Genomic DNA, 27,618 nt, shown 5'->3' with positions numbered 1-27,618 from the left:
TCAGATGTTGGTACCCAGATTCACTTAAGTGGGATCAATCTGATTCGAGTCACATTCTACCCTCTGACTTTTGGGTGCCATTGAGCAAGGCATTTAACCCCAAATTTCTCTAACTGATATATGGAGCTAGTCAGTGTTGTCCACCTCTGATATGATGGAGGTTCCTGTCATGGTCTGCCCCTTTCAGCTCTAGTGTCTGCCCTCTTAGCCCTAGCCCTTGTGTCTGCCATGGTCTGCCCCTGTCTGCCCCTGTGTCCTGGTCACCACCCCTTTCACTCCCCAGTCCTGCCATCCTCCTGCCAGCCACTAGATGCCCTTGGTCTTTCCTCCCTTCTCTGCTCCTTCCCTCCACACCTGCCTGCAATCAGCTCATCACCGGTCTGCTCGTCTGCTCACCTGCTTCCTATCAGCCCACAGTATTTATCCCCAGTTTGCCATCCACTCTCCTCCGGATCATACACTTTGTTTTTCCATGGACTCGGCTACCGTTCAGCCTGCCGGCCAGACTCCAGCCTTCCTGCCTCGCCTGCTTCCCTCGTCGGATCAGTTCGGCTCCCCGCTCTTTGGAGCCCGCTCTGCCTGGCTCACCTCTGCTCTTTGCCTGTCCTGCCTTGGCCCAGCTGCATGCCAATCCTCAGCTCCAGGGTTCCGACTGCCTGCCCAGGCCCTCGCTCCAGCTTCCAGCTACCAGCTACCAGTACAGTAAATAAACTGTCTTTTGAACTGTGCTCCAGCCCCTTGTCTCTGTCTGCATTTGGGTCCTCACCACACCTCACCGTAACAGTTCCTCCCTGACCACAGCCAGTGAATATGGTTTTATTATTGTTAATATTTTCATCTCAGTGTGGTGTGGGAGTGTTTTACTACCCTGCCTTAAGAAGCTGCTGACCAACCTAAAAGAATTCCATTAGTCTGGCTTTCAGCGGAGAGTCCCATGGGACACTAAATGGAGAGTCCCCATTTAGTGTTCCCTGATGGTCTAAATGCTGTTTCAACCCCGCCAATAATAAGATTCTTAGGGAAACAAATAGTCAAATTTAAAGATATTGAGTATAGACAGAAAATAGTGGCGATCTGCAACAAAAAGCCATCGGTCTAACTCTACTCCCTTGTAACTACTCCCCTTGGTTATAAGGGTTTAAAAAGAGGCACTGATGGGAAGATTCACTTTTGAAGCAATGTCAAATGTATAAAAGGTACAAATATCCAAATGAAACAATTAAGAAAATATAAGCAAAGAGAACAAAATCGATCACTGCTGTCATGCACAGAACCATCATAACTTGATCATTTTCATATTGGCTTAAGAGTTTATATGGTAATCTCTGTAAGAAATTACTGTCATGAACTTTGAACCCTCAAAATCCGCAACATGCACTGCAATGACCTCCATTACTGGGTTTCCAATTACAAATTTATTTGCAGCCTTCTATTCATGTATTACTCTCAGCTAAGCAGCTATAACTGAATGTCAGTTTCCCTCTTGAAATAACAAATAAAGGCAGGCTTGTGTCACTTTTTGAATGTAATATTTCATAATATAACACTGAATATAAGATTGAATTAGTTGTTACAATGGCCTTTTTTTGAAATGGTGCATGATGTCTGTGAGTGTGGGAAGAGCACTTCCATATAAGTACCTATGGTGTCTGTAATAATAATCCTACTAATAATAAACATTGTCTAATAAACTTATCCAAAGGCACTGTTTACAAAATACTTTACAGGAAGGCATAAAAACAAGACCGGTAAAATTTATGAGGATATAAAAATGAGAAACACCTTTAAAATGGTACATTAATAATAATAATATAAATCAACATCATGATCATGATCATCATCATCATAATGTGAAAGAGGGAGAGAGAGATTAAAACACTAAAAGGTCCAAAAGGCAAGAAGCAGGAGTTGATCTCCCTTTCTTTACCTACTAATACGGTGCTTGCTTATTCCCCTAATGAGCATATACCCCATTGCTGTGCTAGAGATACACAGAGAGACAGATAGAAAGGACTATAAACACATAAAAGCAAACGGCAGAGAAAAACATTTGATTTCCCTGTTGGTAAAAGTAATTGAGAGTTGTAATAATGAGCACATATCCGGCACTAAGCCGGGCAGGCAGACAGACAGACAGGGGGAAATAAACTGAGAGAAAAAGAGAGAAATAAACAATTAAGGCCTGTGAAAGGCAACAGGAGGACTATTAAGGTAAGGGGAGTCGTACTAACAAGCATATAGGCCTACATCATGCTGTGTAAGAGATTGAGGGAGAAGAAGAGATGCCAGAGAGCGAGGACAAGCTAGAATAAATCAGACGGAGCAGCAGACATTTGCATGCTCAGACTCCGAGGGCATTTAGAGAAAGCTCTTTGCATGGTGGTAGGTAGGCAGGCGAGGAACTATGGGACATGGAAGCCAAGCCGCTATAGCAATGTGAGCAAAACCATCAAACCAAATTCAACAAATGAAAGATTATACGATTGTAGGTATTGCTTTTACCGCACAAGCGTAGGTAATATAAAAAGACATTTGTTTAGCAGAGGTGTGGTCAAGTCAACTTTGCTCGAATCCTAAGTCAGTCTTGAGGCTTGAGTCTCAAGTCAAGTCTCAAGTGTAAATGTATATTACCAAGTCAAGTCCAAGTCAAGTTCATATCATTAATGTCAAGTCTCAAGTCTAAATGTAGAACAGCAAGTCAGGTCAGAATAATTCCAGAGTCCAGTATCAATTTCAATCTAAACAAATCTAAATATATAGGACTTTTCAATGCAATATGGTTTTAATAGGATAAAAACTTGGTATGAGTTTGATTTCTATAATCTTATTTCAGAAAACAAATTAAATTCAGTCGTCTGGCGGAACAAATCTCATCACTTTCAGTCTAAGTCATTTACACAAACACAAGATCTTTTGTCAAGACTTTAGAAACCTTTTCAAGTAATCAAAGTACAAGTCAAAGTCAAGTCCCAAGTCAGCAGAACCCAAGTCAAGTCGAGTCTCAAGTCTTCTGTTCATGCATCAGATGAAGTCTCAAGCAATTAAAACTCACCTCTGTTGTTTAGATTGCTATTTGTTTGCATGCTAAGTTGTTAGCTAGCTAGCGGTCACCATATTGAATGTTTTAATGGGAAGTGAGATCAACCCTAACTAAAGTTTGATTGGCTGTGACATTAAACGCCTGCGCATTCTGCCTTGAAAAGTTGAACCAATGTCAACTTTTTCATCCTCCCCAGCACCAGTGAGTGGATTCCTTGGGAGTGCACTTCACTGGCTGCCCTGCCTAGTCTGGCAGATTTAAGGTGCTTTCAGACAGAGCAGTACAAAGTGTCTGGGAGGGCAGTTCCACTCTAGTGTAAGGAGAAAGCTTCACACAGCGGTAGGCAGACTGCATTCACAGGGAAAGCAACTTGGGAATTGATAGGAGCTATAGCAATGTAAACAAAACTGTAGTGTACGCATTTGTTAAATATATTTCTTTGCAATGATAAAAACATTATGAACACAAACCAAAGCTTATACATTCGTAGATATTGCTTTTACCAGAGAGAGAGAGAGAGTCTGTGTGACACAAGCGTATGCAGACTCTCTCTCACACACACACATGCACAGATATGTCCTGTCTTTTATACACACCTTCCTCTTATACACACATTCTCTCTCTCTCTCTCTCTCTCTCTCTCTCTCTCTCTCTCTCTCTCTCTCTCTCTCACACACACACACACACACACACACACACACACAGAATGTCTCTCACACTTGTATAAAAAACACACACATAACCTCCTTGGAGACCAAGCCATCGCTGCATCTGTGTTGCCATGGAAACGCTGCCAAAACCTCCGTAAGAAAGTACAAGATGAAGAGAGTGATGTGAAAAAAGTTTACACCGCCTCTTATTCTCTATCTCTGTCACTGCTGCTATTTAACAATTTTCTCAGTGTCATGATACTAAAATGTGTTTTATTGCACGTTTCTAAAAGGTAAACTTCACAGTAAACCATAAAGACAAGATATAATAATAACAACATGAAATTACAGTAAAAGAAATAAGGATTAATAAATTAATGAGAAACAAATGAAGTAATCCAATATAGGGAATGTCTTTCTTTTGTCTCCTTGTTTCTTCCTTTCTTAAAGATTAATTATCTAAAATAGGAATAAAATAGTGAACATCTTTATTGATGATTACCTTAGGTACAGAATAACAAAGGTCATTCTTCCTTCATGTTTTCCTTACGTTCTTACTTTGTGCCTGACATCCTTCCTTCCTTCCCTCTTCCTTTGAAAAAGTTCTTCAGAAGTTTTAACTTCTTAGAAGTTTACATAGTTCTTTTTCATATGAAGGACCCCAAAATAGATGTGCATTAGACCACAGACATTCATTTGACAAGCTTGCATCCCAAGGAATCCCATCTGAGAGGATTTTTGTTGTTGGATATGACTTGGTGCAGAGTTATATAACTGTCTATACTGGTGGGGTAGTAACAACAGTCGGGAGAGTGAAACCTTCTATCAACAGTCATCCTTATATATTCTCTCACTGAGTCACTGCACCAACTTCCAGTGACTTCAATAATAGTGAAGTTGAACCATTCCTCATTTTGCTAGGGACCAACTGAAACTCTCTCTCTCTCTCTCTCTGCTATTGGTCCCCAGACCCCACTTTAGGAGCTGCTGCTTTAGAATATAGCCTTGGGTGGTCGCTTGAAATGCAAAGGAATTCAAATATGCTTTAAGTGCATGGGTTGAAAGTCATAAATTTAAACTCATGCCGGTCAAGCCATAAATCCATGGCTATGCTTGCTCATCGTGCTGGAGATTCATCAGACTGTTTCTGTGTAGCCAAAGTCTTTGTTCCCTTGAACTATGTGAATTTGTATAACGTCTTTGGATTGAAACACAGACACAAAAAAAATAAAAAATCTTGGAGGGAATGGCTGTATACAGTCTGTGCCCTAACCTGTAATTAGTTGTTCTGGGAAATAAAATTTACATACATTACCTACATGCATACATTACATAGAGACACTTGCATACATACATATGCAAATACATACACAGGCACTAGCCTTTTATTCAATCAACTGGACACTTTACAAACCCTTTTCAACCCCATCTTTACATTTAATATTTTAGGCATTTACCCAAAATTACAAGGAACCAATAACAAGTACAGCAAAGGATATAAAAATGATACCAAGACAGTAGCATAAGTAGAAATCATTCCTGTACCTCTACAATCCAAAAAAATCATTAGCGAGTAGGTTCATAATTACACTTGTAGACCTTTTTATCTGTTTTCGTGTTGCATTTTCTTACCTTGCACGGTAACTGAGTCTGCACACCCAATATGCCAGAAGCAAAAGCTGTACAGTGGATATCATAAGTGTATTTAGTGCAACGAAGATTCAGTGAAATCCTGGTTTGAACTGATCTAATCAGAATCACTTAAACTGAAGGCAAATTAGCTTTATACTGTACGTGGAAGGATGTTGGGGCGGGACATAACACAGTGAGGGATCATTCAAAAGTCTAAACCAATGGAATATCAGTCTGGGAGAGAAAAGCAATTGTATTTGATAGGAGGGGCAGAGGGGCGGGATTGTTCAAAAATCTGTGATGGCTTTATTGGTTGGAATTTTTATTTATGCCTACTGGTGCAGCATGAGGTCACCACCATTAAAGATACTCTGTTTTCCAGGAAGTAAAAGTAATGGGAGTTAATTTCATGGGGACTTTAAATCTTAACACATTTTCAATCCTCAGTTATAAGGGTTGTGCACACTTACGCAAACAAGGAGTTTTAGTTTTCAGTTTTAATACATTGTCAGAAATAAGCAGCCAGGTAGGTAGTAGAGTTTTTACCTTGATTTTGACTGGTTTCTATCCAAATTGGAAATTGGAACTTTGAAACTGGAATAAAAATCAGATTTAATATAGTTTCATTTAAGGGCTCAAAGCAATTATGACTAGAACATTTTAATATTTCACAGGGTGTGTAGAATGTGAAAAGTATTGGGGAGACATACTCTTCCTGAAGTACAGTGATGAGGTGAATCCAGGTAAAAGCCAATATACCTTATCGATTTCCCCTATTAAACCTATACCAATCACAAAGGAGGAGATGGAGATAAAGAGAAGCAGAGGAGTAACAGAATATTTTTAAGCTTTGAGAGAATTTATTTGGTTTGTGCCAAAGGGGCTGCAAATCAATATCAGGAAGATGTTCTCAATATTTTGTACATTCAGTGTAAATATACAATGTATATATGTATGTTTTGTATATATATAATGTATAGAGAGAAAGAAAGAAAGAGAGTGAGAAACAGCAAGAAACAGAGAACAGACTGAACGCAAGGCTGAGACTAGAGATTAGAGATCTTTTAAAATTCCAATGTGGCTGTTTTGTGTCACATTGTCTGACCTCACTGTGTAGACAGATGCAGTTCTATAAAAATCCCGAGGTGTTTTTGTTTTCCACTCTGACCTTTGCTGAGTAGTTGGGTGTCTGCAGACGAGCAGTTTCCAGACATAGAGCGATCAAAGACGCCTTTTCCCAGCTTCTGTCCCTGCTTGCCAGCCTGCCAGTCTGTCTGCCTGTCCGCTTGGTTTGGCAATATTTTAAGTGTCAATAGCTGCTTTCCTCCAGCAAGGCCAAGTGGTAAGTTTTGACAGGGTCAGGCCTTGAAATGTTCAGATCGAGAAAACACTGTCCCAGCTCTGGCTGTCACGTTGCAACTATTGTAGAGCTGATGTTAGGGTTAAGGATAGAGACATAATTCAGTCCTCTGCAGAAACCTTGAATCAGTGAAAATGTTTCAGAAAATGAGACAAAAATGGTTGATTTTAATTAATCGCCCCTCCCTGCCTGCATTGTCCTGATAAACACAAGGTACTTTTTAATCGCACTGGTGTCAAACATTTTAGTGGCAGTCATTAACACTACTACTATTTTAACAGCAAGGGGTAGAAAAGTCAATCGCTAAAATGTTTTAAAATATGTAAAAGTTGGAAAAAGGAGAAGTTTCAAATGTAACTTTCCACAACACTGCTCATGAAAATATGAAGCTATCTGTGCCTGTTCTGTCCACCGGTGCTTATCAGTGAGGTTTTGAAGTAGAATAGAATAGAATAGAATAGAATAGAAAACTTTGATGTCCTCATTGAGGCAATTTATTTTGAAGCTTAAAAACAGTTGTGGCAGACGCTTATTTCAAAATTCAGCACACAATAATAACACATGGTAAAAGTGGAATCACATATTGAAATAAAATGTAAACTGTGCAGTAATAATAACTTTCAAAGTTTCAGTGCTTTGTTGCCTTGTTGTCAACAACCTTCAGGTGACATGCACATATCTATACTATACTATACTACTATACTATATACTATAACATGTACATGTCTCGATAAAGTGTATACTGTGAAGTGCACACAACTGCTATTGTCGGGCTAAAAATCGAGAAAAGTGTCTTTAGGCTTTTTTAGTGAAAATTTCTCATGCACATAATTTGGTGGCAACCTTTACAAAGTTAACCGGTTTCAATCCATCGACCTCTGGGTTATGGGCCCATGTCGACATTGACATGGGTTGGACACCACAGCAGCATGTATTAGCAACAGTTTTAGCTGAGAACGGCCGTTACCATGCTGGGTCTACATCGTGACACTGCAGCAGGCCATGGGTGTAGCCCCAGTGGCCTAATGGATAAGGCACTGGCCTCCTAAGCCAGGGATTGTGGGTTCAAGTCCCATCTGGGGTGATTGAAAGCAGAGTGGCGCAGCGGAAGCGTGCTGGGCCCATAACCCAGAGGTCGATGGATCGAAACCATCCTCTGCTAAATCTTAGTTTTTCCAAACAGAAAGCCTCCATCATGTCCACGACTCCTATGTCCATGCCTTCGTTTTACTGTCATCACATGAGTAATCAACCCATGTCGACGTTGACATGGGTTGGACACCACAGCAGCATGTATTAGCAACAGTTTTAGCTGAGAACAGCCGTTACCGTGCTGGGTCTACATCGTGACACCGCAAGCAGCCGTGGGTGTAGCCCCAGTGCCCTAATGGATAAGGCACTTACCTCCTAAAAGCTGTTTCACACCGGTACGACACGAAAATGCGGGACGGATTTGCGGAATATTCGTGCGGGAATTTTCCACATGTGAAGCTTACACACCAGGTCCGGTGCGACATTTTCGCATTCTAGTGTTCCAATTTCGCACCAACAGGAAAAAAAATCCTGTTTATTATCTGAGAGAAAATGGACATAGAAAGTAGCAGTCACAACAACGTTATCTTCATTCTTTTAAGCAGTAAAAAGAGGAGAAAGTGTTGGGCCATCCTATTTTGGAAAGGCGGACGGAACACAGAGAGTTTATAGGCTCATCCAGGAGCATGCCAGTAACTATCATACTGAAGTATGTGGCGTAACACAAAAGTCATTCAATAATCAAACTTTCTCCACGATTCAGCAACAACAGTGCTCACACATAAAGCCTATAAGTGATTATTTATTTTACTTATGGAATCGGTATGTATTTTTTATAGTTATGGCTCTTGTAGCCTAAATAAAAGTTTAAAATGGTATAATATCATTGGGGTGTTTAGGACTACTCATTAGTCCATGATGAATATTTATAATTGAAACCAAACGAATATAGAAAAGAAAGAAGTTGACCATGGAGAGATGGATCACTCAGCTTTTGTCTGGACTACAGGCCAAGCAAAGACCAACAGACCGCATCAGTAACCTAATGTTGCCTATAGCGAAAAAAACCACAGCCTACCGCAAAACTTCATCTTTGGAAAAAAAAACATCGCAACGAAATCAGCATCTGTGTATGAATTTCTAAAATACAATATATACGGGTAAACGGAAGCGTAGCCATTACTTCAATATATTAAATATTACAGGCACATTGCCAAACGTGCTTGAGCAACAAAACGGCACAAAGAACTGAGCAATTAAATGATAAAACAATAACGAACTATAAGGTATTTAAAAAAACATGACAGGCTCTTTCAATCATTGTGAATTTATTGCATGGAATCCTTGGAATGCGCCATTACGCAACGCTCAGCTCACGTTTCCTACAGCCTACCTTACAGTGTTATATAGTGTTAAATCATAGGAAATAACCAGTATGGATAACATTTGCTAAATGTGAAATATTTGTAGATATATAATGAGCTCTGTCCATTAAATCCTTTTGGGGACGTGTTTTACGCACCGATGTCCCATGGAAATACAGAAGCACAATATTGCGCAATTAATCTTTCAGTTTATCCACAGAGAGAATATCTCACGTTTCATGTCCAGGAGCTCTGTCTCATCACACTGTTGTTCTAAAGGTATGCAATGTGTGAAATACATGGAGTTTTGATGGCGCTGAGTTGGTCAGTGGAAGAAAGGAGGAGGAGAGGGAGAGACTTCACATCTGTCTACCAACGCCCTGTAGCCTGTCATACTGGTGTAATTTGTTATATGTAATATGTTGCAGGGAGAAAATTTAAAAAAAATTATATACTCGTTTTTTAGAATTCTGAAAAGGCCTTTAAAGCAAGACCATAGTATTTCCAGTGTTTCAGAAATTTAAATTTAAAATCTCAACGCCAGCCCATGGCCTTTCTAGTGTTAATAGAAAAAAAATACACCAAAATACTGATATTACAATGATTAAAAAGCCTATGCAGTGGATTTTACATGACGCGTTCTACTGTCATCACATGAGTAATCAACCCATGTCGACGTTGACATGGGTTGGACACCACAGCAGCATGTATTAGCAACAGTTTTAGCTGAGAACAGCCGTTACCGTGCTGGGTCTACATCGTGACACCGCAAGCAGCCGTGGGTGCAGCCCCAGTGCCCTAATGGATAAGGCACTTGCCTCCTAAGCCAGGGGTTGTGGGTGATTGAAAGCAGAGTGGCGCAGCGGAAGCGTGCTTGGCCTATAACCCAGAGGTCGATGGATCGAAACCATCCTCTGCTAAATCTTAGCTTTTCCAAACAGAAAGCCTCCATCATGTCCATGCCTTCGTTCTACTGTCATCACATGAGTAATCAAGCCATGTCAACGTTGACATGGGTTGGACACCACAGCAGCATGTATTAGCAACAGGTTATGGGCCCAGCACGCTTCCGCTGCGCCACTCTGCTTTCAGTCAGCCGAAACGGGACTTGAACCCACAATCTCTGTCTCCTCATCCATTAGGCGACTGGGAAGAGATAGAACAAGCATTGCAACTGGCGTTCTCAATTAAAACTGTTGCTAATACATGTTTAAAAGTGGATGATGATGTGTCAGCTCCTTTATTGGACTTTGCAAGTAGCCTCTCTGTCCTGTGTTTTGACATTTTCCTGCCATAAAGTTGAAGGTATTGCTAGAAGGCTACACCCACGGCTGCTTGCGGTGTCACGATGTAGACCCAGCATGGTAACGGCAGTTCTCAGCTAAAACTGTTGCTAATACATGCTGCTGTGGTGTCCAACCCATGTCAACGTCGACATGGGTTGATTACTCATGTGATGGCAGTAGAACGAAGGCATGGACATAGGAGTCATGGACATGATGGAGGCTTTCTGTTTGGAAAAGCTAAGATTTAGCAGAGGATGGTTTCGATCCATCGACCTCTGGGTTATGGGCCCAGCACGCTTCCGCTGCGTCACTCTGCTTTCAATCACCCACAATCCCTGGCTTAGGAGGCAAGTGCCTTATCCATTAAGGCACTGGGGCTACACCCACGGCTGCTTGCGGTGTCACGATGTAGACCCAGCACGGTAACGGCTGTTCTCAGCTAAAACTGTTGCTAATACATGCTACTGTGGTGTCCAACCCATGTCAACGTCAACATGGGTTGATTACTCATGTGATGACAGTAGAACGAAGGCATGGACATAGGAGTCGTGGACATGATGGAGGCTTTCTGTTTGGAAAAGCTAAGATTTAGCAGAGGATGGTTTCTGTTGAGGAAAAAGTTCTGGAGTCAGAGATTCGTCTTACTTGAGTATATATTTATTGAAAGGAGTCTCGAGAGGAAGAGATGCACACAGCATGGAGGCTACATACACTTCTTCGAAGGAGAATAGGTTTGAGCTGGTCTTTATGTATCTTTCAAGGGCGCACAGAGTATGCTGACATGGGAACAGGTCACAGGAAAAGGTTACAAACACATATGTTATGTCTTAGTTTTAGAGAGAATCTACAGATTAGTCTAGGACAGGAGCCACTTGAGTCAAGAGGCCTCTGACCTAGTAAGTTATGGGCTAAGGGTTATCAGTGAGGTGAACCTTCACCATGCAACCGTACATTCTCTGAGGGGCCCCAGTTCAGCTGTACATACATGCATGTTAATTTTTCTTCCACAGTTCCCCCCTTGTTGTTTATGAAATCAACAACGATAAAATTACCTAAAATTAACTAACCTTCCACATGCCCTAGGAGTTCTGTCCAGCAGTCCCAAACGAACTGATCACAAATTACCAAGAATTTATAATACCATGGACAGAGGTCCTAAGTCACATAGCCAGCAAAAGGCCAAACCTCCCCCCCTCACACTGGACATGAGTTGGGTAAAAGACCTATGAGGCAGGCTACGCTATTTTAAATCGGCAAACACTTATGGAAAACCTCAATCATTTATACAGAGGGAAAAACCGTAGTGTCATACTTTTGCTGACCTTCAGAAATCATACACATTATAAAGTAAAAGTAAAATCACAAATGATAAAATGATTAGCAATACGATTTCTTACAACACACAAATCCTGAAAATAAATCAAATACAAATCACACTGAGAAGATTTTTAAACAGACCTACAACAAAATCTACAGCCATGCGTATGATGTTTGAGGTAGATTCTGGAATTAACGAAAATCACACTAGCAGCATTACTTGGCACTGATTGGCAGGTAAGAGTAAAACAAAATAATGCTAAACGCACCTTATTCTTTGTATACTTCACTTAAACACTGAGGAGAATATTACTTCTAAGAGTTACAAGCAAGCCTCAATTAATATGGATACAAGCAAGCCTCCGTTAATATGGATAGAAATCATAAAAGGAATACAATAAAGGTATGTCATCTTCAACCCATGAGCTTTACACTCAGTAGAGGGTCACCACTGTGGAGAGGTGCTAGCACATACGATGCACAGTAGTTTCGACTTCTTCGCCAGAGAGCTGGTCTGTCGCGGCCATTTTCTTCACAATCATATTTCAGTAGTGTGGATCTCTTTCTCTAGGAGCAAGTCAGCATCTGAATCAGAATCATCATGATAGAATGGAGCCCAGTCCATTTCTGAGACCGACCCTGTAGCCACAGAGGCGTCCTCCCTGCTTTCATTAGAGGTGCACTGAACATTTTGAACAACAAGTTGACGAACTGGTTTCTGCATTAGAGACAACAGGAGAGAGATACTACATTTGACAACCACTACCACACTGACCAGGACCACAAACCCTGCGATCAGAGGCTGAAATATCAACCACAATTTGGGACCAAGTGTCATTTTAAGCCAATCAATGAAGTCCCAACCTGTACTAGCGGGAGAATCATGTGCCTTCATGTTATTCAACAGAGAATTCAGGTCATGGACCACGTGGGTAACATTATCAGAGGAATCTGGTATGTAAGTACAACACTCTTGACCAATTAAGTGACATACTCCGCCAGTGGAAGCCAGAACATAATCAAGGGCCATTCTATTCTGTAATGACACTAGTCTATTGGCTTTTTGTTCCTCATTCAGAGAGTCAAAACCTGACTCTGCTTGTGCTGTGAGGTTCTCCAAATCTGCTGCCAGTCTGTCTATTTCATGAGCATTACTTACAGCCCCGTACCATGGTAGTAGCCCTGTCATGAATCTCCTGCCCTCACTGATCCTATCCTCCCGCCTCACACGATGGGGATAATACGAGTGCCTGTGGTTCAGAGTTTCGTTAACATACATATGAGGTATTAGATATGCTACATAACAGGAACCTGTCCAATTGGTTGGGAGAAAGGCATACGCTTTATTACCACATACGAACACTGTAGATGTTAGAGTATTTGCTCCGTCACTACTTGGCCACTGCAGGAATGAAGTGTTGAACATTGCAGGCTTGGAGGGATCAGATTTTAGTGTTGAATTTATTGCTATTCTCTGTAGGTATGGTAGCTGCATTTGAGGGCACCACTTTGGGATACTCTCAGACGTCCCACAGCTAGATGGAATGTAATGGTCACATGTACTGTTACCTAGGAAAAATTGGGATGTTTCTCCTTGTCTATACCGAGAAATACAGTAGGGGCCAACTGGCACATAAGAAGGGTTTAAGGTCAATACCGGCGAATGCAATGAATGGTAGTTATATCTCCGGTGGGCTAAATCAGTGAAATTTACCTGTCGTACACTATGGCCACAATAATCAGTAGCGGTCACTTTAGTAAAGTTCTGGTATTGTTTGAATGCTGCACAATCAACCTGACCTCCGGAATAGGGACTCTGTTGCATCGCCAACACCCATCCTACCATGTCTGGTCCTGACAGTGGGCTGGGAATCAAAGGCATCCCCTCTCCTGAAGTATGTGGAATATGAGCACATACATAACAGTTAGACCTGTTGAGGGTGTAAGCAAAATCATGCATCAATTTCATGTACCGATTAGTATACGGAACCCCATTAGCATTTGTTTGAGATGAGAGTGTGTTCTCCGGAGCTGAACGACAGACCCTTTCCCGTTTGTTCAGCCTGTAGTTGGGTTCTGGAGTGTTGCCCGGGAACACCGTGGAGTTTATTGTTGGATGTAGGTTTTGAGGACTTCTTCCCGGTAGCTCCTCCTCAAAGAGGATGAGTATCACTCCTGCAGAGGAGAGCACAAAGAGGATGCAGCAGATGGCTGCGCTGAAGTTCCCTCTGCTGGCCTCGAACCGGTGCATGGTGCTTTGCGGCAACGTGTGGCGTGAATCCACTCCGCTTTACCTTCCACCTTCACTGCCGTTCTGGTGGTCAACAGCACCTGGTATGGTCCTTTCCACTTAGGGGAGAGAGTAACTTTATTTAGTGATTTTACAAGAACAAAGTCTCCTGGCTGGAAAGGATGTGTTGGTCCTTCCCCGGGTTCCGGTAACCTAGAGGAAACCTGTAAGTGATGTTTTCTCAGAATGTTAGTTAGAGAGAGTATGTACTCCCTCATAACCTCTTCCGTCCATATCAGGGTAGCTCTGTGGGGTGTTAGTGGCGGGCTTGCTCCTGTAGTCATAGGCCGTCCCATCAGAACTTCATGTGGACTCAAACCTGTAGTTCTGTTGGCTGTGCTCCTGATTGAATAAAGCACAAGCGGCAATGCATCTGGCCATTTTAATCCTGTTGCCTGGACAGTTTTAGTCAGCTTTTCTTTCAAAACTCCATTCATCCTCTCCACCTGGCCAGAGCTTGGTGGGTGGTAAGGGATATGCAGCTTCCAATCTATCCCTAACACCTGACACAGCTGTTGTGTTATCTTGGAGGTGAATGGGGTGCCTCTGTCACTATCTATGCTTTTTGGAATACCAAATCTTGGCACGATGTCTTTCATGAGGCACTTTACCACCGTAGCGGCATCTTCCTTCCTAGTGGGGAAAGCTTCTACCCATTTGGAAAACCTATCCACACATACTAAAAGGTATTTGAAACCCTGAACTGGTGGCATGTGTGAGAAATCTATTTGCATATTTACAAAAGGACCTGATGGTGGTGGCAAGTGGTCATGTTTTATCGTCTCTTTACCTCTGTTATTCTGTAGACAGATCATACATCGTGATACTACAGACTGGGTTGCTGCTGTTATTCCTGGTGCAAACCATTGAGACTGAAGGATATGATTCATCCCCCCTTTTCCTACATGTGTGGGTTCATGGGCAATCCTGGCCAACACATGGAGGAGAGAACGGGGACAAACAACCCTACCATCAGGGTGGAGCCACAAGCTAGACTCCTTTGTGAAACTACAACCTTTCCTAATCCATTACTCCTTCTCTTTGTCATCAGCACTGGATTGGGCACCAGCTACATCATTTAAAGAAGGGATGGGTATCAGGGGAGGAGTAGTCTGAGACAGTTGTTTCACCATGGAGGTGGCCGAAAGGGCGGCTTGTTTAGTGGCAGCGTCCGCCGCCGCATTACCCTTTGAAACTGGATCAGAAGCACCTGTGTGAGCTTCACATTTCACAATTGCCAATTGGGTTGGCAACAAAATTGCGTCAAGCAGATTATGAATCAACGTTCCGTGTTGTATTGGTTTCCCTGAAGAAGTTACAAACCCTCGCATTTTCCATAACATGCCAGTCATGTGCTGCTCCAAAAGCGTACCTAGAATCAGTGTATATTGTCGCAGTTTTACCTTTAGCCAATACACACGCCCGAGTTAAAGCAAAAACCTCGGCTGCCTGTGCAGATGTACCTGCAGGTAACCCTCGAGCTTCAAGAATGTTGAAATCATCAACAATGGCATATCCAGCAATGTGGTTGCTGACTGAGGGCCTGGATGCAGAACCGTCAGTATAGAGAATCAAATCACAATTATCTATCGGGGTCTGTAACAAATCAGGACGCGGTGAAGTGCATGTATCAACAACATGAGCGCAATCATGTGTCAGCATATCATCAGAACCGTCAACCGTAGGAACAAATGTGGCCGGGTTCAGAGGTGGAGCCCGCTTAACCGTGATGTTGGAGCTGGCCAATATTGCGGTTTCATAACCCGAGCGGCGCGTTACTGACATATGTTGAGTGGCAGATGTGGTTAGGAGGTGGACTACTGCGTGTGGGGCAAATACAATGCAATCGTGAGCCAAGACAATCACTGAGGACTTTTCAATCATTAAAGCTACTGCTGCAATAGACCTAAGACAAGACGGCAACCCAGCAGCCACCGGACAGAGTTTAACTGAGTAGTATGCTACCGGTCTGTAGTTTGTGCCATGTTTCTGAGTGAGAATCCCCGTAGCAAACCCATCCCGTTCATGAACATGAAGATGGAAAGGGAGTTTGTAATCTGGCAATCCCAGAGCTGGAGCAGCGATGAGTGCTTGTTTCAGAACTGTAAAGGCCTCATTCATCTCAGGGGACCACTGGATCTTGTCTGGTTGGTCTTTGTGTGTGGATGCGCGAAGAGTGGAATCGAAACGACTGTAATCATGAATCCAATGTCTGCAGTAATTTGTCATTCCCAGAAAAGACAACATGTTTGTCTTTGTGGTAGGGGGCGGGAGTGAACATAGAGTCTTCACCCTATCTGGAGACAGCAACCTCTGTCCCTGGTTCAACACATGTCCCAAATATGAGACAGTGGGCAAGCAAAACTGCAACTTTGCTAGCGAAGCCCGATGACCTTTCTCTGCAAGACAGTTCAAAAGGATGATAGAGTCAGTTTCACAAGCCTCTTTGGTGGGAGAGGCTATCAGCAAATCATCCGCATACTGCAACAACGCACTTCCTCCAGGGAGATGGAGATGTTCCAAGTCACGCCTGACCACGGCTGCATACACAGCAGGACTCTCAGTGTAACCCTGGGGGAGTCTTGTCCAGGTGTATTGTTTGTTTTGGAACGTGAATGCAAACAAATATTGGCTTTCTGGATGCAAAGGAATAGAAAAGAAAGCAGAGCATAGGTCCACCACAGTATAAAATTTGGAATCCACTGGTAAGGAAGTCAAAATGGTGTTTGTGTCTGCCACTATGGGTGTCATGGGAACGACCACGTCATTTACCTTTTTTAAATCTTGCACAAATCTCCAAACGTCTGGTCTGCCAGGCTTTGGAATCGGGAAAATTGGGGTGTTACACGGACTTACAGTCTCCACAAGGACCCCTTGTGCTAGCAAAGAGTCTATCACAGGTTTGATGCCCAGCACGGCCTTGTGAGGTAAGTTATACTGTTTCTGGCACGGTATTTGAACACCGGTGCGCACCGTGACTTTATGAGGTGGTGCCGATTTTACAAAACCCACATGATTACTGTGTTTAGCCCACAACTGTTCGGGGACTTTTGAAAGTGCCAATTGAGGTTTAAAACGAGGTGATGATACTGGTGACACATGAAGAAGTTCCGAATTCAAAGGTAATCAGGGAGTTAATGTAAGTTTGTAACAGTGATTGCCTAATGAATGAAGTGTCCCAAACTCCAACTGCCCACAGAGGGTGCCAGTGAGCGTTTGTAAGCGTTTTACCATTGGTCCCAATTCCTGGGGGTAGTGATGGGGAGAAACTGCAATCGGAACATGTGGAACAGAGTCAGGCATGTAACATAATGTGTGTAGATCCGCAGAAAGAGCTACACTCCCTGCACAGCCTTCAGGCCCGAATAGAAATCGGTGGGATGCGAGATTTTTACCGTTTTGTGCAATGCTGTTTCAAATTGGGCTGCATGTTCAGCTGGTACACAGCTCGGGTCATACAGAGCAGTACACTGGAACTCAGAGAATTGCCTCATTCCTGTTATTTGAGCTCCCAGTTCAGGAGAGAATTTGGAAATTGCCAAAACCTTATTAAACTCAAGAAGGCTCTGTAAAACTTCTGATTGCAATGGCCAATAATACATTTCAGAGTTATTATTCAACATCTGCACAGCTTGTAACATTTTATCCTCTGGCAAGTCCAGATATAAGCCATCAGGAGTGCAATAAATGACAGCATTAAGTTCACACAAAGCATCTCGTCCCAACAAATTTACAGGTGAATTAGATGAAATCAAAAATTCCTGTTCGACATGATGAGTTTCTCCCACACTAGCCACAGTGGATTGCGACAGGGGCTCAACTAGAGGTACCCCAGAAACCTCTACAGTTGCCATGTGTTGTTTTCCTGGAATGCACACATGTTCTTTTTGTTTTACTGCTGAAATTGTAGCTCCACTATCCACCAGCATACTAACTCGTTTTCCTGCTATGTGTACTGGTAATATAGGATCTTCGCTTGGGGAATTTGACAATTTTATTCTAACTGCTTGAGTCACACAGGTGGTGCTGACCTCTCCATGGCCCCCCTATTGTTGTTGATCCTGAGGAGGTAAGGAGGTGGCAAGGCCGGCAGGGAACCATACTGCTGGTTATTTGAGACCCTACAGTCTCTTGCCCAATGTCCAAACTTACCACATGCTTTACACCTATCTTTTCTCGTGTTGTGGAAAGGTCTTTTCGGTGTGTACTGTGCATGCTGCATGGGAGCGTTGTGATTCTTAACCCAGGACCCCAGGATTGCTGAGCCATGCTCTGTAGTACCCCATGTCTACTACCTCTATCGAAAATTCCGTCCCTAGTCATGTTGGCAAGGGACGTTAATGTAACGTAGAAGTCGCCTGATTGCCATGATTTGTTGGACAATTTGTAAGCGGCTGCTATTTCAGGACGCAGACAGTTCATCAGTGTTTGGATTGCTAGCAGGTTATTCTCTGTTATACTTATACCTGCACTGTTTTCCCATACTGATGTGAATCTCTGCGTAAAGTCCATGGTATCTTCCTGTTTTCCCTGTATGCAAGATGTTACTTTGCTAAAATCTCCAATACACCTACAACTCTCTTTTACAGCCTTAAGGCATCTTCCTTCCAACCATTCAGCCCTGCAGAGGTTGTCTCCGTCTGTCTGTGGTAACCAATCCCCTTTACCGTCCCCAGCAGGAAATTGAAAATTGTTCTGCACTGCTCTCCAGTCTTTGGCGTATGCCAGTGTTAACAATTGACGCACATCAGGGATTAGGGCATTGTAGAGATCGATCATCTGAACTAGCCAGCTATGAAATGCCGTTGGCCTTACTAGTGCATTTGGAGCTTCCTGTAGCATTTGCCGTACCTCCGTTGGAGTCCATGGTGTTAAAATTGGAGTTTCTCCTACCATTAATTTAGGAGCTATCATTACAGGAGTCTCGTCTTGTTTTGGTTTAGGGTCTTTCTCATGTTTTGGTGGTGTGTCTGATGATTCTGCATGTGATTCTTGAGAAAGGTCACGAGGAAGGAGTGATCTAGGTGTTTTATCCTTACGTTTTGCATTGCTTCTACCCTCTCTAGGTGGAATACCTTTGGGAGGGAAACCTTTAATTTTACTTCTTTTTGATTTAATTAATGTTCTAAGATCTGTTTCAGACTTGTATTGATGACCCGATCTATGTTTTCTAATCTGATTGGCCTCACTGTCTTCCTCTGTGTCTGTGTCAGTGTCAGTCTTATAATATGTGACCTGCTCTATCATTTTCAGTCACATTGACCCCTCAAAGCATTTTGAGTTTAATACACTGTTGGAAAGAGGAGAATTTAAGCTTTCTGGTGATATCAAAATTATCTTTGTACTCCAAAGATTGAGTGAGATGCACCCCTTGATGTCTTGACTGTTTCCAAACGATGTTTTTGAGAAAAAGGGCCTCAAAGTTTGAAGTCAGTTCTGAGACCTTTATTCAAATAAAGAAATCATTCAAACATAACATAACATACTAACATTACATTTGCAGTCTTGAGTGCCCATACATACACAGACACGCACACACACACACACACACACACACACACACACACACACACACACACACTCAAGCAGATATGCATGGACACATAGTAAGGGAGAGAGGGACGGGGAGAAGTGTTGCCAGGTTCTTAGCGACAAAACCCTCCCAGTGCCAATTAAACCCAACCCATAAACAGCCCAATGATCAACGAAACTAGTCCAAAATAACAAACCAATAACAAAACTCCACAATACAACCCTGACAAACTTTATAAACAGTGTTTTAAGTCCTACAGCATTTATAACATTTCCAAGTAACGTTACATTGAAAACCGCGAACCTGGCAACATGAGGAATGCGAGCTTTGTTGACAAATTAAGCTAGTAGTTCTGCTTGTCACCCTACCTTTATAAGCTTCAAAACTATATTTCGCGTTTGAATTTCACAATAATCTTTACACAGAATGAAAGCCAAGGCTTTATTTTATTAAAATCTGATGAAACCCCAAAACAGCCAAAAATCAATCTTTTCTCATAAAATCACGTTTATCCACAAATGCGCCGTTGCGACTTCCGACTAAAAATGATAGAGCGGGTCACATATGTCTGGTGTTTCTTCCTAATGATGTGGTGTGTGCGGCTAGGTCCTCGTCTAGTGGAACTATAGGCCTGTGTTGGGCTGGTGTTCAACTCAGCTCCGCCTTCAGCTCCGCCCTCGGGAATGACCACCTCTTGACTGACCTCCCTTTCTTCATTTTGATTCTGTCCTGCTGCCTGTGCTGATCTCTGCTGCCTTATAGCCTCTGCGCATGCGATTAGGTCTATAAAATCATCAGGCACTACTGGTGTTTCTACGCGCTGTTTGGGAAAGAGTTTCACACTGTCCACTTCTACTGTTGGTTTCTCTGAGTACCGATCACAATTTATTCCACCATTTCTCAAGTGCCTCAAAAGGCTCTCAGGGGTTGCTTTATTCTGTCTCTGCGCCCAAACACGCAATATTACAGAAGCCTGTTTACACGGATTATCTGGATATCTGTCTTGTATCCTAGTAACCTCTGCATTTCTTACCCCGAGAGCAGACACGATATAAGACAGTGATTCTGGTGCCGTGGTGCAAACGATTTTATCAATTATTTCAATCAATTCTGGCCCAATGGCCTTACTCTCTTCCTTTTCCTTCTTTATCTCTACTGCTTGTTGTCCTTTTGCCTCAGGAACTTTTGGAGTTGTAGTTGTGTTAGGCTTTGAGATAAGATGTTTTTTTTGCTACTTTTCTCCATCCTACAACACATGCTTGTACATAATCATGGTTCCAGCCCAGCTGTTTTGATTGAGCGGTCACAGCTTCCATAAAGTCTAGCTTTTCTGGGGCAAAAGACCCATCACTTGGCCACTTGCCTTTTGTACATTTATTTAAATCATGTGTGAATGGGATCACGTAATTCTGTCCCAATTCTTTGCTTACAATATCTGCTGGTGACCCCGGTGAGAAAACAAGAAGTTGTTCTTTCCGGTGGGTCCTCAGAATATCTTTTGCTCTCCTTTTCTCTGCCTTTGGCAACTCCAACTTCAACTCCTCTTTTAGCTTTGACTGTCCCTTGCCCATTTTAAGCTATACCAACACACCAACTGCTACGTCAATCAAAATTTTATATCAAACGGCCTCAGGAACTCAACAGTAGAACACAGTCCAAAATCCCGTATAAAACCTTATTTTAAATCTAGTTTTGAAAACCTTACGCTAAAACTTAGCATAAATCACAGCTTGGAATTCAGCAACATAACACAGCAACGACATTGCATCCAACACCAGCATTAAAACATCGCACTTAATACAGTATTAAAAACATTGCATTAAAACAGCATCAGCATTGCATAAAAAACAGCATCAAAACATTGCATTAAAACAGCATCAACATTGCATTAAATACAGCATCAAAACATTGCATTTGTCAGAAAGAATGAGAACATTAATGCATCAAGACATCATTAAAAAACTCACTCGCCAGTTCTCGGAGTCATTCAACAAAATGAACACCGCACAGTGTATCAAGTATATTCTCACACACAAACTCCTGTGCACTATGAAATGCCTTCTCAGAAGTTTTCGTCTTTATCTTTTAAGGAATGTCAAGGTAACTCTCACTCCCTGCAGGGCCCTTTCCGGCTCAGGGCAGTGAGAGACGTTATTGTTCTTATTCCAATTAAAATAATCAAATAATGAGACTTACGATTTGCAGCTGTGGTTGTTTCACTTACTGATAACCCACTCTCCTCTCCTTCTGTCCAATCTGAAAGGTTTTAAAGCTTAAAAACAGAAAAGGTCAACAGTACTTTGTCACATAGGATAAGTTATGTTATCTTTTCATGCCCAAATATTCATGCACTATTTTCATGCAAAAAAAAAAAAGGGAGGGTGTATATATTCAATGCGAAACCTCTTTCTTTTGACTCTTATTTTCTCATTTCTAATTGCACTTTGTGAGTGAACTCATATGTGTATTTCATATCCTCTTGCCTATATCGTGTTTTCCCTTCAATCCTGTTTGCTCCAAGCAGACCTAGGATTTTGGTCATTAAACTATGTCCATCCCATGGACCGAAATCCGACAAGGGTTACCTGTAATATTTCAGACAAGGTATCCTGTTCATTCTATCTCCCCGGGCGTCCTAGCCCTGGGCGAGAAGAGTTTCCTGAGGGGCGCCCCCACATATGTGCACACTCTAGTGCTCAGTTCTTAATTTTGGATCCCGTCAAGCATCTCCCGGGCAAGACGAATAAAAATTCGTACTTACCCGTTTTTGAGAGAGATGCACACAGCATGGAGGTTACATACACTTCTTCGAAGGAGAATAGGTTTGAGCTGGTCTTTATGTATCTTTCAAGGGCGCACAGAGTGTGCTGACATGGGAACAGGTCACAGGAAAAGGTTACAAAAACATATGTTATGTCTTAGTTTTAGAGAGAATCTACAGATTAGTCTAGGACAGGAGCCACTTGAGTCAAGAGGCCTCTGACCTAGTAAGTTATGGGCTAAGGGTTATCAGTGAGGTGAACCTTCACCATGCAACCGTACATTCTCTGAGGGGCCCCAGTTCAGCTGTACATACATGCATGTTAATTTTTCTTCCACAGCTTCGATCCATCGACCTCTGGGTTGTGGGCCCAGCATGCTTCCGCTGCGCCACTCTGCTTTCAATCACGCCAGATCCCTGGCTTAGGAGGCAAGTGCCTTATCCATTAGGGCACTGGGGCTACACCCACGGCTGCTTGCGGTGTCACGATGTAGACCCAGCACGGTAACGGCTGTTTTCAGCTAAAACTGTTGCTAATGCATGCTGCTGTGGTGTCCAACCCATGTCAACGTCGACATGCGTTGATTACTCATGTGATGAGAGTAGAACGAAGGCATGGACATAGGAGTCGTGGACATGATGGAGGCTTTCTGTTTGGAAAAGCTAAGATTTAGCAGAGGATGGTTTCGATCCATCGACCTCTGGGTTATGGGCCCAGCACGCTTCCGCTGCGCCACTCTGCTTTCAATCACCCCAGATGGGACTTGAACCCACAATCCCTGGCTCTTCATCCATTAGGCGACTGGGACGAGAAAGAACAAGCATGGCAACTGGCGTTCTCAGTTAAAACTGTTGCTAATACATGTTTATAAGTGGATGATGATGTGTCAGCTCCTTTATTGGACTTTGCAAGCAGCCTCTCTGTCCTGTGTTTTGACATTTTCCTGACATAAAGTTATAGGTATTGCTAGAAGGATTGAGCACAGCTAACCAGAAGCTTTATGGCAGTGGTGGGATTTGAACCCACGCCTCCAGAGAGACTGGAGCCTAAATCCAGTGCCTTAGACCACTCGGCCACACTACCAGCGTCTCGGTTACGATGCTTGGGAAGCACCTATGGTGTCCACTGCAGCAGAGAGGAGAGAAGGTATGTCAATGTACACATAGGCTGATTTTTCATGCGATGACAGGAGAATGAAGGCAGGAATGTTGTAGTCTGGGACATGGTGGAGGCTTTCTGTTTGGAAAAGCTAAGACTTAGCAGAGGATGGTTTCGATCCATCGACCTCTGGGTTATGGGCCCAGCACGCTTCCGCTGCGCCACTCTGCTTTCAATCACCCCAGATCCCTGGCTTTCAATCACCCACAATCCCTGGCTTAGGAGGCAAGTGCCTTATCCATTAGGGCACTGGGGCTACACCCACGGCTGCTTGCGGTGTCACGATGTAGACCCAGCACGGTAACGGCTGTTCTCAGCTAAAACTGTTGCTAATACATGCTGCTGTCGTGTCCAACCCATGTCAATGTCGACATGGGTTGATTACTCATGTGATGAGAGTAGAACGAAGGCATGGACATTGGAGTCGTGGACATGATGGAGGCTTTCTGTTTGGAAAAGCTAAGATTTAGCAGAGGATGGTTTCGATCCATCGACCTCTGGGTTATGGGCCCAGCACGCTTCCGCTGCGCCACTCTGCTTTCAATCACCCCAGATGGGACTTGAACCCACAATCCCTGGCTTAGGAGGCCAGTGCCTTATCCATTAGGCCACTGGGGCTACACCCATGGCCTGCTGCGGTGTCACGATGTAGACCCAGCACGGTAACGGCCGTTCTCAGCTAAATCTGTGGCTAATACATGCTGCTGTGGTGTCCAACCCATGTCAATGTCGACATGGGTTGATTACTCATGCGATGACAGGAGAATGAAGGCAGGAATGTTGTAGTCGGGGACATGGTGGAGGCTTTCTGTTTGGAAAAGCTAAGATTTAGCAGAGGATGGTTTCGATCCATCGACCTCTGGGTTATGGGCCCAGCACGCTTCCGCTGCGCCACTCTGCTTTCAATCACCCCAGGTCCCTGGCTTAGGAGGCAAGTGCCTTATACATTAGGGGACTGGGGCTACACCCACAGCTGCTTGCGGTGTCACGATGTAGACCCAGCACGGTAACGGCTGTTCTCACCTAAAACTGTTGCTAATACATGCTGCTGTGGTGTCCAACCCATGTCAATGTCGACATGGGTTGATTACTCATGTGATGAGAGTAGAACGAAGGCATGGACATTGGAGTCGTGGACATGATGGAGGCTTTCTGTTTGGAAAAGCTAAGATTTAGCAGAGGATGGTTTCGATCCATCGACCTCTGGGTTATGGGCCCAGCACGCTTCCGCTGCGCCACTCTGCTTTCAGTCAGCCAAAACGGGACTTGAACCCACAATCTCTGGCTCCTCATCCATTAGGCCACTGGGACGAGATCAAACAAGCATGGCAACTGGCGTTCTCAGTTAAAACTGTTGCTAATACATGTTTAAAAGTGGATGATGATGTGTCAGCTTCTTTATTGTACTTTGCAAGCAGCCTCTCTGTCCTGTGTTTTGACATTTTCCTGCCATAAAGTTGTAGGTATTGCTAGAAGGATTGAGCACAGCTAACCAGAAGCTTTATGGCAGTGGTGGGATTTGAACCCACGCCTCCAGAGAGACTGGAGCCTAAATCCAGCGCCTTAGACCACTCGGCCACACTACCAGCGTCTCGGTTACGATGCTTGGGAAGCACCTATGGTGTCCACTGCAGCAGAGAGGAGAGAAGGTATGTCAACGTACACATGGGCTGATTTTTCATGCGATGACAGGAGACTGAAGGCAGGAATGTTGTAGTCGTGGACATGATGGAGGCTTTCTGTTTGGAAAAGCTAAGATTTAGCAGAGGATGGTTTCGATCCATCGACCTCTGGGTTATGGGCCCAGCACGCTTCCGCTGCGCCACTCTGCTTTCAATCACCCCAGATCCCTGGCTTTCAATCACCCACAATCCCTGGCTTAGGAGGCCAGTTCCTTATCCATTAGGGGACTGGGGCTACACCTACGGCTGCTTGCGGTGTCACGATGTAGACCCAGCACGGTAATGGCTGTTCTCAGCTAAAATTGTTGCTAATACATGCTGCTGTGGTGTCCAACCCATGTCAATGTCCACATGGGTTGATTACTCATGTGATGAGAGTAGAACGAAGGCATGGACATTGGAGTCGTGGACATGATGGAGGCTTTCTGTTTGGAAAAGCTAAGATTTAGCAGAGGATGGTTTCGATCCATCGACCTCTGGGTTATGGGCCCAGCACGCTTCCGCTGCGCCACTCTGCTTTCAATCACCCCAGATCCCTGGCTTTCAATCACCCACAATCCCTGGCTTAGGAGGCCAGTTCCTTATCCATTAGGGGACTGGGGCTACACCTACGGCTGCTTGCGGTGTCACGATGTAGACCCAGCACGGTAATGGCTGTTCTCAGCTAAAATTGTTGCTAATACATGCTGCTGTGGTGTCCAACCCATGTCAATGTCCACATGGGTTGATTACTCATGTGATGAGAGTAGAACGAAGGCATGGACATTGGAGTCGTGGACATGATGGAGGCTTTCTGTTTGGAAAAGCTAAGATTTAGCAGAGGATGGTTTCAATACATCGACCTCTGGGTTATGGGCCTAGCACGCTTCCGCTGCGCCACTCTGCTTTCAATCACCCCAGATGGGACTTGAACCCACAAACTCTGGCTCCTCATCCATTAGGCGACTGGGACGAGAAAGAACAAGCATGGCAACTGGCGTTCTCAGTTAAAACTGTTGCTAATACATGTTTATAAGTGGATGATGATGTGTCAGCTCCTTTATTGGACTTTGCAAGCAGCCTCTCTGTCCTGTGTTTTGACATTTTCCTGACATAAAGTTATAGGTATTGCTAGAAGGATTGAGCACAGCTAACCAGAAGCTTTATGGCAGTGGTGGGATTTGAACCCACGCCTCCAGAGAGACTGGAGCCTAAATCCAGTGCCTTAGACCACTCGGCCACACTACCAGCGTCTCGGTTACGATGCTTGGGAAGCACCTATGGTGTCCACTGCAGCAGAGAGGAGAGAAGGTATGTCAATGTACACATAAGCTGATTTTTCATGCGATGACAGGAGAATGAAGGCAGGAATGTTGTAGTCTGGGACATGGTGGAGGCTTTCTGTTTGGAAAAGCTAAGATTTAGCAGAGGATGGTTTCGATCCATCGACCTCTGGGTTATGGGCCCAGCACGCTTCCGCTGCGCCACTCTGCTTTCAATCACCCCAGATCCCTGGCTTTCAATCACCCACAATCCCTGGCTTAGGAGGCAAGTGCCTTATCCATTAGGGCACTGGGGCTACACCCACGGCTGCTTGCGGTGTCACGATGTAGACCCAGCACGGTAACGGCTGTTCTCAGCTAAAACTGTTGCTAATACATGCTGCTGTGGTGTCCAACCCATGTCAATGTCGACATGGGTTGATTACTCATGTGATGAGAGTAGAACGAAGGCATGGACATTGGAGTCGTGGACATGATGGAGGCTTTCTGTTTGGAAAAGCTAAGATTTAGCAGAGGATGGTTTCGATCCATCGACCTCTGGGTTATGGGCCCAGCACGCTTCCCCTGCGCCACTCTGCTTTCAATCACCCCAGATCCCTGGCTTTCAATCACCCACAATCCCTGGCTTAGGAGGCAAGTGCCTTATCCATTAGGGCACTGGGGCTACACCCACGGCTGCTTGCGGTGTCACGATGTAGACCCAGCACGGTAACGGCTGTTCTCAGCTAAAACTGTTGCTAATACATGCTGCTGTGGTGTCCAACCCATGTCAATGTCGACATGGGTTGATTACTCATGTGATGAGAGTAGAACGAAGGCATGGACATTGGAGTCGTGGACATGATGGAGGCTTTCTGTTTGGAAAAGCTAAGATTTAGCAGAGGATGGTTTCGATCCATCGACCTCTGGGTTATGGGCCCAGCACGCTTCCGCTGCGCCACTCTGCTTTCAATCACCCCAGATGGGACTTGAACCCACAATCCCTGGCTTAGGAGGCCAGTGCCTTATCCATTAGGCCACTGGGGCTACACCCACGGCCTGCTGCGGTGTCACGATGTAGACCCAGCACGGTAACGGCCGTTCTCAGCTAAATCTGTGGCTAATACATGCTGCTGTGGTGTCCAACCCATGTCAATGTCGACATGGGTTGATTACTCATGCGATGACAGGAGAATGAAGGCAGGAATGTTGTAGTCGGGGACATGGTGGAGGCTTTCTGTTTGGAAAAGCTAAGATTTAGCAGAGGATGG

The 27,618-nt window shown here is 43.9% G+C and overlaps 9 non-coding genes across 9 annotated transcripts; 2 read left to right on the top strand and 7 right to left on the bottom strand.

The window, feature by feature from the left end:
* Positions 1-7,693: 7,693 nt before the first annotated feature.
* Positions 7,694-7,766, top strand: trnar-ccu (transfer RNA arginine (anticodon CCU)). Its single transcript has one exon. It is a non-coding gene; the product is annotated as a tRNA-Arg (tRNA).
* Positions 7,767-7,772: 6 nt separating this feature from the next.
* trnam-cau (transfer RNA methionine (anticodon CAU)) lies at positions 7,773-7,844 on the top strand. Its single transcript has one exon. It is a non-coding gene; the product is annotated as a tRNA-Met (tRNA).
* Positions 7,845-22,936: 15,092 nt separating this feature from the next.
* trnam-cau (transfer RNA methionine (anticodon CAU)) lies at positions 22,937-23,008 on the bottom strand. The gene has a single exon. It is a non-coding gene; the product is annotated as a tRNA-Met (tRNA).
* Positions 23,009-23,267: 259 nt separating this feature from the next.
* trnal-uag (transfer RNA leucine (anticodon UAG)) lies at positions 23,268-23,349 on the bottom strand. The gene has a single exon. It is a non-coding gene; the product is annotated as a tRNA-Leu (tRNA).
* Positions 23,350-23,523: 174 nt separating this feature from the next.
* On the bottom strand, positions 23,524-23,595 carry trnam-cau (transfer RNA methionine (anticodon CAU)). Its single transcript has one exon. It is a non-coding gene; the product is annotated as a tRNA-Met (tRNA).
* Positions 23,596-23,969: 374 nt separating this feature from the next.
* On the bottom strand, positions 23,970-24,042 carry trnar-ccu (transfer RNA arginine (anticodon CCU)). The gene has a single exon. It is a non-coding gene; the product is annotated as a tRNA-Arg (tRNA).
* An 886-nt stretch (positions 24,043-24,928) lies between these two features.
* Positions 24,929-25,010, bottom strand: trnal-uag (transfer RNA leucine (anticodon UAG)). The gene has a single exon. It is a non-coding gene; the product is annotated as a tRNA-Leu (tRNA).
* A 1,241-nt stretch (positions 25,011-26,251) lies between these two features.
* Positions 26,252-26,333, bottom strand: trnal-uag (transfer RNA leucine (anticodon UAG)). The gene has a single exon. It is a non-coding gene; the product is annotated as a tRNA-Leu (tRNA).
* Positions 26,334-27,321: 988 nt separating this feature from the next.
* trnar-ccu (transfer RNA arginine (anticodon CCU)) lies at positions 27,322-27,394 on the bottom strand. Its single transcript has one exon. It is a non-coding gene; the product is annotated as a tRNA-Arg (tRNA).
* Positions 27,395-27,618: the final 224 nt, after the last annotated feature.

This window comes from Centroberyx gerrardi, chromosome 16 (genome assembly GCF_048128805.1).
Source record: "Centroberyx gerrardi isolate f3 chromosome 16, fCenGer3.hap1.cur.20231027, whole genome shotgun sequence".
NCBI lineage: Eukaryota > Metazoa > Chordata > Actinopteri > Beryciformes > Berycidae > Centroberyx > Centroberyx gerrardi.
The sequence above is the reverse complement of the archived record's forward strand: the minus strand, read 5'-3'. Positions and strand labels throughout refer to the sequence as shown.